This window comes from Symphodus melops (genome assembly GCF_947650265.1).
Source record: "Symphodus melops genome assembly, chromosome: 8".
Taxonomy (NCBI): Eukaryota; Metazoa; Chordata; class Actinopteri; order Labriformes; family Labridae; genus Symphodus; species Symphodus melops.
The window spans coordinates 9,402,942-9,415,338 of NC_136698.1; the positions used below are offsets into that span (position 1 = coordinate 9,402,942).

Genomic DNA, 12,397 nt, shown 5'->3' on the forward strand with positions numbered 1-12,397 from the left:
TACTTTTATCTCCCAGTCTAAGAGCAGTGGCTTAGAATCACAGCTTTGTTTCTGTCTTAACGCTTAAACAAACAAAAAATCAGCATGTGGGTTCTGTATCGGAGCGCACGAGCTGTGCGTTCGGCTATTCTGCTTTTCTTGCCTCCGTGTCTGTGCGGGCGTTTAGAGCCAAAAGAGGAGCAGCGTCTCAGAATACTGCAAAGAGGATTTTTAAAGCTGCAACTGAGCTTTAATAAGAAGAGATATGCTACATAGTCCCGTACCCAGCGGGAGACCAGACTTCACCGCAGAGCTGATGCTGCTGGTGGTGAACGGAGCAGAGCAGATCTGCTGCTATGGTATGAAGGAGATCTATCATTCTGAACGACGGTCCCCTCAATTCCCCCAAATAGAGAGTTAATTACAATTTAATCAGACAGAAAAAAAGAAACCTGGGTGTTTCTGTCTCCGAGGGAAAAGCAAAATGAATCGGGAATTTCTCGTACAGTTTTATGTGCTGGGCGGTTTTGGGAGCATAACGCATATTCCTGAATCATCTCTTTTTTTGTCTGCGGAGGTGTGTGTTTGAGTGTGTGTGTGTGTGTGTGTGTGTGTGTGTGTGTGTGTGTGTGGGGGGTGGGTGGGGGGGAATCTCACAAGTTCATCTCCATAAGGGGTGCTTCATTGACCAAGTCAACCGTTTGAGGCTGTGTGTTGGAACATTCCCGTATAGATCGTGAGACATCCAATTATATTCGTAGACATCAATTGTCAGTTTTCAATATTTCTGCCCACCCCCCTCTCTGTATGTGTGTGTGCGTGCGCAGACCGTTTGTCTGAATTTATTTCAAAGTATGGACTTCTGATGGTTCTGTAATCTTAGACCAGATTTAAGCATCACGTTTTCGATACCTTAGAAAGGTGTGCCACTTGACGTTTCCACTGCCCCACGTTGAGCCAGCGGCAATGACACTGACTTTTTAAAGTGCAGGTGATGCCCTTGTTGAATGCTGGAGAGTCCGAGTTCAATTACATTCGCTCCCTTTTTGAAATCCTTCTTTTTTTCCCCCGTGGATTATTATTGTTTTATATCCGGTGATACAACAACAAAAAAAAAGATTATGCTTAAGAAAATCTCTATTTCAATCTTTTTCAATTTACAAAAACAGAACTGGCTTTACTCTCTTTATTCGCCTATCGTGTATTAATGGGTGCTCTTAAACAATTTACGCACAGCTACAAAATAAAGCTTAGTTTGCCCTGATAAATGATAGTCATGATGATTAAACTTTCATTTGCCACTGAGTAATATCATCAATTTCTCTCCGTAGTCGTTCATTTTCCATCGTCCTCTGTCTGCTGTTTCGATCGAAATGAGCGCATCGCGAGTCTGCAAAGCTCATAAAAGCCAGAGGAGGAGAACAATATCTCGCCAGCGCGCGGGTTGTTAAAAGAAAATGGCTTTATTCATTTTTCTTTGTACCCGTGGTAACTTAGTTATAGCGTTTTTATGGCGCCTGGAAATGGCTTACAGGCTTGCAGTGCAAGGTAATGTAATCAAATTTATGATGTTGCTGTGCATTACAATTCCCTGTTATGCTCCATCACATGAGAAATTTGGAGTGACCCCCCCCTTCTCAACACATACATACACAAACACCAACACACAGATTACCTATGAGTAAGGCAGGTAACACTCATCGATAGATTTGTATGAGAAGGAGTACACACACCTCTCACTTAAACATCCAGCAACCTCTCTGGAAATAGTCCAGAGTCCTTTTAAAATGATATTCAGACGTGCGCTTCTGCAGATTTATTCTGGCAACCAATCATATGCTTCTTGAGTTAAGCCTTCGCCATATTTCATGCACATTTTTTTTTTCAATAACAGTAGAAAGTTTGGTCGCCTGCAAAGGAAGACATTTAAATATGCAGAGCTGAACCCCGGTGATGAAACAAATGATGTCATGCATGAGTTGTTGTATACAGAGGGAGATTTGCATTAACTCTCTGCTTCTTTTTGGATTATTACTTATGTTTTTCATGCAAGAAAGCGTCCATGGGTTCTTAGGCTATTTGTAAGATGTTAATGCATCAGTTTGAATCATAATTCTTACATATGGATGTGTCTGTATGTTCCCCTTGATATTAAGATGTGGTACCGACCAATGAAGGAAGGAGGCAGTCACTCTTAACAGACACGCCTGTAGCCTGTGGAAGGACAGCTATTACCAGAGTATCTCCCTCACACTTAATGGGCTGGACACATTTTACGAAGCGTCTCCTCACCAAACCTTTTTTTTTCACAGAGCAATCAACCCGTGTTGGACATGCGGAGAGACGCCGCACGACAGAACATGTACAGAAGATAATTGTACGAGCCCCACTCAGGCTAAAGTTTGGAGGAAAGGGGTTCATCAAAGAAACCCTCAGGGGGTTTGATTCCTTTAAGATGCCCTGTTGAGAAGCTCCGCAGCTCATGTGGCTGATGAGTAAGGGGAAATCCTTTTTCCTCTCTCAAACCTTTATATCACACTGTTATCTCAACAGCTCTCTTAAAAAATTCAAATGATTTTAAATGACAACACTCTGACTGTAAAGCTTAGTTAATTTCCAAAGTGCACAGCAGGATAGGTCACCTTTTTGTTTGGTGGATTTTTAGTAATGGAGACGAGCCACCACCACATTAGCTTTTCACTGTGCTACACCTTTGAGCTCAACATCAATCAAACGGCCTCACTGTATATGTATGAGATGGGTGATTGGATGGCGTGCTGAAGTATCCCTTGTTTTCTCTCCTGCAGAAATGCACTTCAATCATGCTCACCTGTCACAAGCTGGGCTGCAAAGATTCAGGCTTGTAAAAGTGGGGTGGCGTGCATGGCATATGCACAGTGACAGACATACACACGCTTGAACATACACATAAGCACATATACTTTTATCACTGCTATAAGTCATATCTGCAGTATAATTAAGGACCACCAAGCTGAAGTGTGTGGCCTGTAGTTAATGCAGTGAAAAGGGAAAAGAAGCAGAGCTGTTTAAAGGAAGAGGGAAAAAAAGAGAGAGAGAAAATATTTAATCACTTTATGGAGAGCTTCGCCCATGTGCACTGCGGCAGTCTAATTACCAGGATAGCAATGCTTGTTAGTTGTCACCTCAAGATAAACAGCGGCCTGTTTTTTTTTTCCCTCTCATGTTTTTCCCCCGACTGTGACAGAATTTGAAATTCTAAGTAGCAAAATGTCATTTCAGAGTATCCCATCTCATCCCTTCCACACCTCCTTTCCTTCAGCCACATAACACTACATCAACGTCACTCGTTTTTGTTACTTATCAATGGTCAGGTTGACATCTTTCAGCAAAACTGAACTTGTTGGACGAGTAGAGAATGGAGTTATCGAGTAACGAAAAGCAATGGAGGGGTTGTGTAATGTGACAGGGCGTCTTTGTACCCAGCCTTCTGTCAAATCCCTCCATATTGTACAGTACATCTTGTCAGGAAGCATATGGTCTTCAAATCCACATGCAAATGAGTGCTGGAATATTCTAACAGCAGAGAAAGAAAATTGTCCTTGCATCCTTTGAAAACTGGTTTGTCATTTCAAATGGCTAAGTTATAAGCTCTTTAGAAGAGGCCTTGACTGCAAGAATGAGGACAAAAAATGCACTATTCACAAGTTCCCCATGAATATTCTGACCTGGTTTTAGCCCACCGGCAAGCTTGACATTTTAATGGCTTTGATGTGTACAAATTTTCTCTGGTATACACCAAGATGTCAGGAAAGAAGAACATGGAGAAACCTGGACAAGATTCCTCCCCCATTCTTATGGAATAACGTTCATTTGAAATGGCTGAGGTTAAAAGCCTCAGTGTCCATCTCTTGCTGTTAAATATGTTCAGCTTCATTTCAAAACGCCACTTCAGAAAGCAGTGTCTATCCATGCCTACCAGCCAAATACCTAATCAAACAATGTGAACAGGTTAAAGCGGCAGACGGAGATGTCTTGCATGCTTTTTTCTGCTTGGAAGGTTTCATTACGTTGTTTTCCCATAGATCTCAACAGTGTGGAAAGGGGAGGAGAAAATGTAACCTTATTACAGTCTTTATCTAGAAAGGAGAGAACATTAGGAACACTGGCAGTCCTAGTTCAGGTTAAAAGCAGCATCTTAAGCATTCAGAGACTCTTAACTCAAGGATAATTGCCCTGTTAATGTGTGTTTTTAGAATACCTAAGAATATGCCACTGAAAATGTGTTTGGATGGAGTCTAAAACACACAAATGTAAAACTGTAGGACAAACTACAATCGTATATATATCTAATCTAATTTAATGAATAAACCTGTACCGTATGTTTCCTTTTTTTCTGTGAAAGCAATATTTTGTCCCATGACATTATCATAGAGTATTAAGTTGAAAGCCCTTATACAATTCGTCATCGTGTTTAAAACATTTCTTTGCAGTGAAATACAAGAAGACAATGAAAAACAATCTCCCAGTCTCTTAAAAATCAGTTTCTTCTTTTTTTGACATTGTCATTTCAGGAAGAAGTATATGCATTTTAACACGCATGCCCACATTTGAGGGCTAATGACTTGAAGTCTCCATGGCTACATTAATGGCATTTCCCCTCACAAAGTGCGTCTGCTTTGAAGCCACCACCTCTTTGCCATGCGTGTTAAACCTCTGCTTGGAAAAAAGGACTGAAAGCTTTAGTAACTGATGGTGTATGATGACAATGAATAGATTATTGCTATAGCATTTCAAAATGTGTTGATTTGAGATAAAAATCCACATGGTTAGAGGTAAGGGAAAGGTTGAATTTTAGTAGAAGTGGTGTAATCTCTACCTTTAATATAACATGGACTGGGGAAATCTGAATAGCTAACAAGGTAGTACCTGTGGTTGCCAGCTTGGCAGGGTGTTTTCCGGAAAGCAGACAATTAGACAACCTCTAACTGGATGAGACAGATGTAAATCATCTCGGGGGAGAGAGGCTTAAAGAGGGTTATTCGCCACCGTAGCCGCCCCCCGCCCCAGAGGGTCGTAACTATTGAAGGTCATGTTTGCATTTCACCCCGCCCCCCCCTTCTTTTGCCCATGACAACTCCAGTGGGTATTGCCGGATGTTTCCCGTCATGCTGGTAAGCGGGGGCTGGCGATGGTTGGGGTGTGTGAGGTTGATGCATCTTGACAGTGGCAGGAATAACAAAATGCTGTCTCGCCCGTTTACTACTAGCCTGCATCATAGTCAAAGGCATCATGAATGAATGATTCATGCAGTGTCTTGGATAGTCATTTATGTTTAATTCAAACCTGTACTATAAGGCGTCTGCTTTGGTCTTCGCCTGGCTTGGCGGGGTCTTTAACTGAAGTGGGTGGACGGTTAAAGGAATGTCGGATGGTAGAGCAGCGGAGAATTAAGAAAGAGGGAGGAGAACATTGGCGGTGGCCTTGTATGTTTCAACTGCAGTCGCTAATAAAATCCTCACAGGCCGGCATTGATCTCCCCCAGAATAATCCATTTAGACTGAGTGTGCCTGGCCATGTGGGGCCTGTTCAATTATTTATGGCAAGAATGCTGTGCAAGCTTCCGTTAGGATGCAACAATGTGCCCTGGGAAACCTGTGAACTGCGGATTGCATGGGAGCAAAGGGAGAGACAAGGTGAAAAAAAATAGAGGATGTGGAGTCATCAGGAGTGATAGGCGAAAGAAGAGGTGAAGGGCATGCAAATTCTACTTAGCCTTCAGATAGAGGTAGATCAATAGAAAGTGGGAGCAGCGAGGAAAACTAGAGGGAGACAGACAGGTGATTGGAAGGAATGGGTAACATGAATTGGAATTAAGAAATGTGACAAGGAAGAACAACAAACAGGTTGAGGAAGAAACAGTTGAAACAGAATAGATTAGAGGGGGCAGTTTTTGCAAGAAGGCTCAGAAACTGAAAGTTACGGAGAAAGGGAGACTTGACATCAAGTGATTGGCAGGGAAAAGATAAGATGATGAGCAAGGAAGGAAAAATAATGACTGGGTGGGAGAGAAGAGGAATGAGTAGATTTAAAAGGGATAGGAAAGGCAAATTGGGAAGAAAGGGGAACAATTAGAGATGATTGGAAAATAGATCAAACTACAAGGTGAGGAATAAAATGGAGATAAGGACGCATAATAGGACACAAAGTAGAATCATACAGTAGACAGGGTGGAAGAAATAAACAGGTTGGAGGATTGGACACTTCTAAAACAAGTCATGAACAACTATTGGTCATGGCATGGTTGCTTTTGTGTCAGGTGGAAAGCTGTCAGCTTGACTGCTTGCAAAGCCGATCATTGTTTCTGCCACATTTACCTTTGATGCAAACACAAGAAAAATATCAAAGTGTTACAGTCCCTTGGTTTCTTTTGGAAAAAGATCAGGAAAGTTATCTTTAACTCAGTCATCTTTCTATGTACATCAATACTCTTAAAGAGAGTTCCACAACTATTTTCATGTTTTCAGAAACACATGATTAAATTCAAACAAATAGTCCACTGTTCCCCGCATAATAAATCACGACTTTGCAGCATACTGAAGCTCACCCTAAAACCACATATCATAAACTCCCCTCTATTTGCCTGATCTATTTTCTGCAGCTCGCACACGGCTCCCATAAATCCAGACAGATTTGTCTTACCTGATACCCCCAGCATTTACCAGCAAGCTCCCCTCTTATATCAGCGGGATTCCCATCCCACTCTCAGGGTTTTCTGCCATTGCGTGCTGTTCAATTGGGATATCTGATCCAGCAATAGGCAACTAGGATCAAAACTCCCATATTTATGCCTAATTGATTATATTTGGAACATTTAGGGAGGGAAATACCCTTAATTAACAAAAGCTTGTGCTGACTTTTACTTAGATTTACTCATTGTGGATATTAGCTTAACTAACTAACACATGATAGCACAAGGAGGCCACTTTGATTTATTTATTTATAATTTCAATTTTTATAGAGTAAGTACTAGCACTAAATACAGTGACAATCATTTTTATAATCCCCTCAGATTTGATCTTTCATATACCTTACATTAATGCTGCGAATATTTAATGTTTAATCATGTTTAGAGTCATAATCTGTCTCTTGCAGTTAGATGCCAATATAGATTTTTTTTCTCTCACAGAAAACAAAAGGTGAAACTCTCTCAAAGTTCTCTGAGGAATATAGATGTAAATGTAGCAGCACTTTAGAAAGCATGCCGGAAAACACTTTTTAAAAAAGGGCTTTGTAATGGCCTTTACTACAACTGTGTCAAACAGCCTAATCAGATGGGCAAAACGATGTTGCAGCATAGCTATTAGCCAACGATAGCATACCAGGTTCCTGTTTAATTAGTAGGAACCCATTTCCCACCACTTGTCGTTCTCTGAAGCAGCCAGCAAAGATTTATTGTTCGTCCACGCCCATTGATTATCGGATTCTAGTAATTGTTTTGCCTTTGCTTGATTAACAAACCTCTAAGGGCTAGCTCAATAGCAGCTGCTCATGGCAGGACCCAAGCCAAACAACGAATGCAAACAGGGTGTTTATACTATCCTAACAATGGAGGAAAAAAAGAGGGCTAGACATTCCTAATTTCCTTTTTCTATGTTTGGGGTATTTTTTTTCCCACATAAAGACAGCTCACTTCATTAACTAAGGAACAAGCTAATAGCTGTTTTTATTATTTTTATATATTTTTTTATATAAACAGAGCTTACTGTATGGGTGGCTCCTGTGGCTAATGCATCCAGGTGTTCTGTGTTTAGTGATTCATGTCCAGTAGTATTCAGGATGATAGATGAGTGGGTGTTTCTTTACAAACTGTGGCATTTTGGGCATGTAAGGAATTTGAGTAGCCCCTTCGCTTGTTCTTTTTTTGACAGAGGTTCCACAGATTTGAAGCCAAAAGGCAAGCAAATCACAGCTGTGGAGGAACAGACTCATAATGAGAAGGAACAGAAAGGGGGGGTGGAGAGCTTTTGCATGGTTTTCAGGTCATGTTTTGGAGCTCAAGCGTTAGGACAAAGTGAGGGGGTAAGGGGTGGGAGGTAAGCATATACTTCTCTATTAGTCTTTCGCCCTGAGACAAGTCAGACCCTTATCTTCCATGAGGTTCCTATTTACAGATGTCAGGCTGAGGTTAACATTCCCACCCAACTCCTACGGCACCCCGGCTGAACTATTACTCTAAGCCAAAAAGAGTGAAAGTGTTTGGAAATGTTGTTTCTTTTAAGTTGTCCTTGCCAAGAGACGCCCTGGGTGAGGATATTGTGTTGCTGCAAAGTATTTACTTTGTTGTACCATTTTCTCTGTGTTGTAGGAGTCTTACTACAGCAGAATGTTACAGCAATTCAGCTAACGTCGCGCTTTACCTTTCTAGTTTGGTTTGGCTTGAACTTTTGAAAAAAGGATAAGGCTAACCAAATGATTTTGGGTATATTCCACTCTCTATTGCTTTCCTTTTCTGTATTCTTTATTCTTCCATGGCTTAATTGTTTTTCGAGTAATATGATGTTTTGGGGTAATAGCTTGTTTGTTGAAGTGATTAACATTTCATACTCTGATAGTCATGTGTATTTCAATAAAACAATGATGCAGAGTGAATATTGGTTGAAGGACTTTTACTCAATCTGCCGCTTTGATAACCTAAATGTGCTACCTTGTGTTGTGTTGTTAATTTTTTTTACCGTTAGCTTAGAACTGCAGCTGAGTCAAGAAGTGGACACTAAGGGAGGAGGACATCTACTTAAAGGTAATTTATTTCTGCTGTCACTTTGTTGGGTGAAGATGAAGAGACAAATGCGAGTTGGTTGTTTATGAGGCCTGGCTAAGTGCTGGCTGGGCTGCTTTCCTCTGAGGCTGTTGGCTTCTGTCCTTGGAAAATACGTTGCTCTGTGGCGTAGAATGTGGTCGGTAAGCTAATGAGAAGTTTCCCTTTTGCTTACTGCTTCCCTCGCAATTTCTCCCTGCTTTTCCCCACTTTTTACTCCTGTCCCTCTCACTCCCTCTCCTCTGACCTCTTACCTTGACCTTTCCTTCCCTTCATTCTTTTCCTCATCTCTAACTCTCAGCCTTGGAGTCAGAAAAACAAGAATTGCGCACAGTAACTCCTTTCAGTCACCCCTAGCTTACTTTTCTTGTTTGGAGTGGAATCATGGACATGGATAACCCCTTCCATCACTTCCCACCAAATAAATCAGTCAGACCTTTGACAAACCCCCAAATAGGAGTGCCAATTTTTCAAAGCTGCCCCATACATCAGTTTGATTCATCTCCCAAGAGATGGAAGGCATGTTTTCTTCCCATGTCATCGTTTTTTCCCCCCTCCTTATGTTTACGGTCAGTGAGTAAGCGGGGGAGGCGAGGTCACTGAATTTAGTCTTTGAGAAGAAAAGCAGTTCAAGTGTGGCACCAGTGAGCTTCAGAACTCAGCAGCAGAAGGACATATTGAGCTTAAATGTCACTCTCTCTGCAACCTCAACTCTACTACATCCATTTTCCCTCTCGTCCTTTGTGTCGTTTTAAAGTGCTGTTTTAATTGACATAAAAAAAGCTTTCTGGTTATCTGGCTGTCTGCTCCTGTTTCATGTCAATCCACTTAATTTTTTCTCTCCTGTTCCTTGTCCATCATACCGCTTTGCTTCCCGAGCTCTTTCTTCGTTTTTTCTGTTTCCCATCTCTCCCCGTCTGTTTCCCCAAGCTCCCTCTCTGCCTCTCCTTCAGCTCAACATCATTCCACTCCCTACTGATTGCCTATGTTGTTTTCTTCCTCTTCCCTTCCCGTCTCGTTATTTACATCTCCCTGTTGTCTCCCCCTTCCCCCGGCTTGTTTGCCCCCCCCCCCCCCCCCCCCCCCCGACACACACACACACACGGCTCTCTCTACAGCAGCCCTGACTTCAAAAGTTTTATATCTTTGCCTCGTGAGTTGTGAAATGAAGATTTCGAACAACCAATAGAGATTCAAAACAGAAAGTTAATCCCCAATAATACAAAACTGAAATAATAACTCAATAGTTCACATTTTGTTCAATTACATCTGTGATGAATATTAACGATCATAACTCAATCAGAGAAAATGTTGTTAATATTTGTTTAAGAATGATAAAATATGATAATAAAAATAATGATTATAACATGTCGAAAATCCTCTTGAATTGCAGAAAAAGCTATATGTATTCAGTTGATAATGTAGACCTGTGCCCTTAGCTGATATCATTTACATTACGTATGTCTTGTTGTCTATTGATAATATCAGTTTTAGGCAAATCGCTAATCATGAGTCTATATATGATCTGCTTTGTTAATTTTACACATTTAATATCAACATTAACAAGAGGTGCTTAGTGATGGTTTAAAAAATGATTTCCAGCTCTACAAGTCTACTTACACAGTGGTTTATAATTTAGTTCTTTTAAATAACAAATTACAATTAATGACACAGCATCACAATAACTCGGCAATATCAGCCTCCCAGACAACATAACAGCAACATGAACCCACCCAGCTCTGGCACTCCTGAGTTAGACTATCTCTGTCTTTATGACAGAGCTATCTGTACTGCAAATCTGACATCACAGAGATAAACTTGGCACAGGAAGCCTCTGTCCTCTCATCCCGTGCTTTGCAGTGTGTGAAAGTTTTGTTTGACTGACACTTCTTCAAGTCCTTTATACGTTCAGGCCCTTTAGCTGTAGGAAAAAGCTTAAAAACCAATGTTAAACAGATTTGTAAAGACACTATGCTGAAGACAAATACTAGTTGTTTCATCCTTTTTCTAGTATGGTCAGAAGCAGCCAAATATCAATAAGGACCACAGGCATACTCATCTCCTTGTGATAAAAAATGCATTGCCTGACATGTTTTATTTACAGAAATGTTATATGTAGCATCTTCTGTCACCTCAAAACATCCCAACCCAAACGTGTTTGGTAGGCCATTCTGTTGAAAAGTGCAAAAGATCTTGATTAAATGTGACACTAGACATCGTCACAAACTCTCTGTTGTTTTAGGTGTCCAAAAATATAGTCTTAGTTGGAACCCATCTGTAATCGTCAAACAACGTCACAAGAATGTATGCTTTGGAGAATTTTTTGGGGCCTTTGGTGAAGCAAGGGGTTCAACTTGAGAAAGGAGATTTATGAAGGAGTTGACATTGAGTAGGGCAGGATAGTTAGCTGCACTAAGAGATTTATAAAAAGAGGGGCACCGGTGGCCTCGTGGTTAGTTTGCGCGCCCCATTTACAGAGGTCGCATATAGCCTTCTAAACAGACAGTCCGGGTTCATGTCCAACTCTTGACCCCTTTCCCACATGTCATTCCCCTACCTCTCGCCTCAGTTTCTGACAACTATCCACTGCCCTGTCTGTACCCAAAAAAGCCATCAAATGCCCTAAAATAAATCCTGGCAAAACTCGCCAGATGATCGCCAGTTGTTTCCGAGACTGGGCGACAGCCAATACTTTGCCACTTTTGCACTCTATATCGATAAAGCTAATGCCTGCTAAAACACAAGGTGACATGACTTCTTAGACAAGAAGGTTAGACAACCAAAATGGTGTCCCTTGCCTACAGATTCTGCAACAATATGTGGAATCAGTAATATAAATGTGCATAAATTTAAACAACATTGAAGAAACACAAAAAGCATTTCATCTGTTTAACATGCTTTGTAGCTTCATAACTTCACCGACGTTCTGTGTGTAGGTACAGTACATCTTTCTGTACACCGCCTTCTGAAAATAGCTCTTAAGTGCACAGCCTGTCATGGGACCATATATAATGTTCCTGGGTCAAACGCCAGTCCCGTTTAACATTGATAGTCACCTGTGATGTATGTTTCCCTCCCCCCCCCGAGTGCCTCTCCATTTTTTTCCATCCTTCAACCCCTCCTCTCCCTCTCTGCTTCCCGCCTGCTCTGTCACTCTGAAATGTGGCTTTAACCTCTGCTGCAGTCTTTCACTGGCGCCCTTTGTTTTCATCTATTGTTCTTAAAAGCGATTATGACCATCAGACAGGCCCATTAAATATTTAGCAGAACTCGGCCCGCTGCTTTCACTGGCTTCACAGGAACACACACCACAGATGTTCAAAGTGCATTTCTCTGCAGCGACGGGGATGTGCACAGATATTTTCCAGGGGCATTTACTCAATTACATGAAAGCACCTATTTGACACAGGGTAGAGCATATGTGTTTGAAGGGCAGTGTTCATTCAATGTGCGTTTGTCCTTTTAGCTTCTTGCCTACGGATTTCTGTGCGTTGTTGTTTGTGCATGCAGTATAATTCTGTTTGTGTATGTGTGGTTAGTGAGCTGTATTTACTGCTATAATCATTTCTCCGACTGCTGTGTGTGTGGATTTTTCAGTGGCTGCACCTCAGATTACTCTGC

At 41.3% G+C, this 12,397-nt stretch overlaps 1 protein-coding gene across 7 annotated transcripts in view; it reads left to right on the forward strand.

Annotated features, from left to right (window-relative positions):
- Positions 1-12,397, forward strand: part of ptprsa (protein tyrosine phosphatase receptor type Sa) — a 214,364-nt gene that overhangs the window by 371 nt on the left and 201,596 nt on the right. Inside the window, exon 2 of one of the 7 annotated variants that reach the window (XM_079349634.1) lies at positions 8,700-8,758. The exons of 5 other annotated variants lie outside the window; for them this stretch is intronic. The gene's annotated coding sequence lies outside the window, so the exon portion shown is untranslated. The remainder of the gene's footprint in view (positions 1-8,699; positions 8,759-12,397) is intronic. One more of the 7 variants, XM_079349635.1, reaches the window with a different exon arrangement.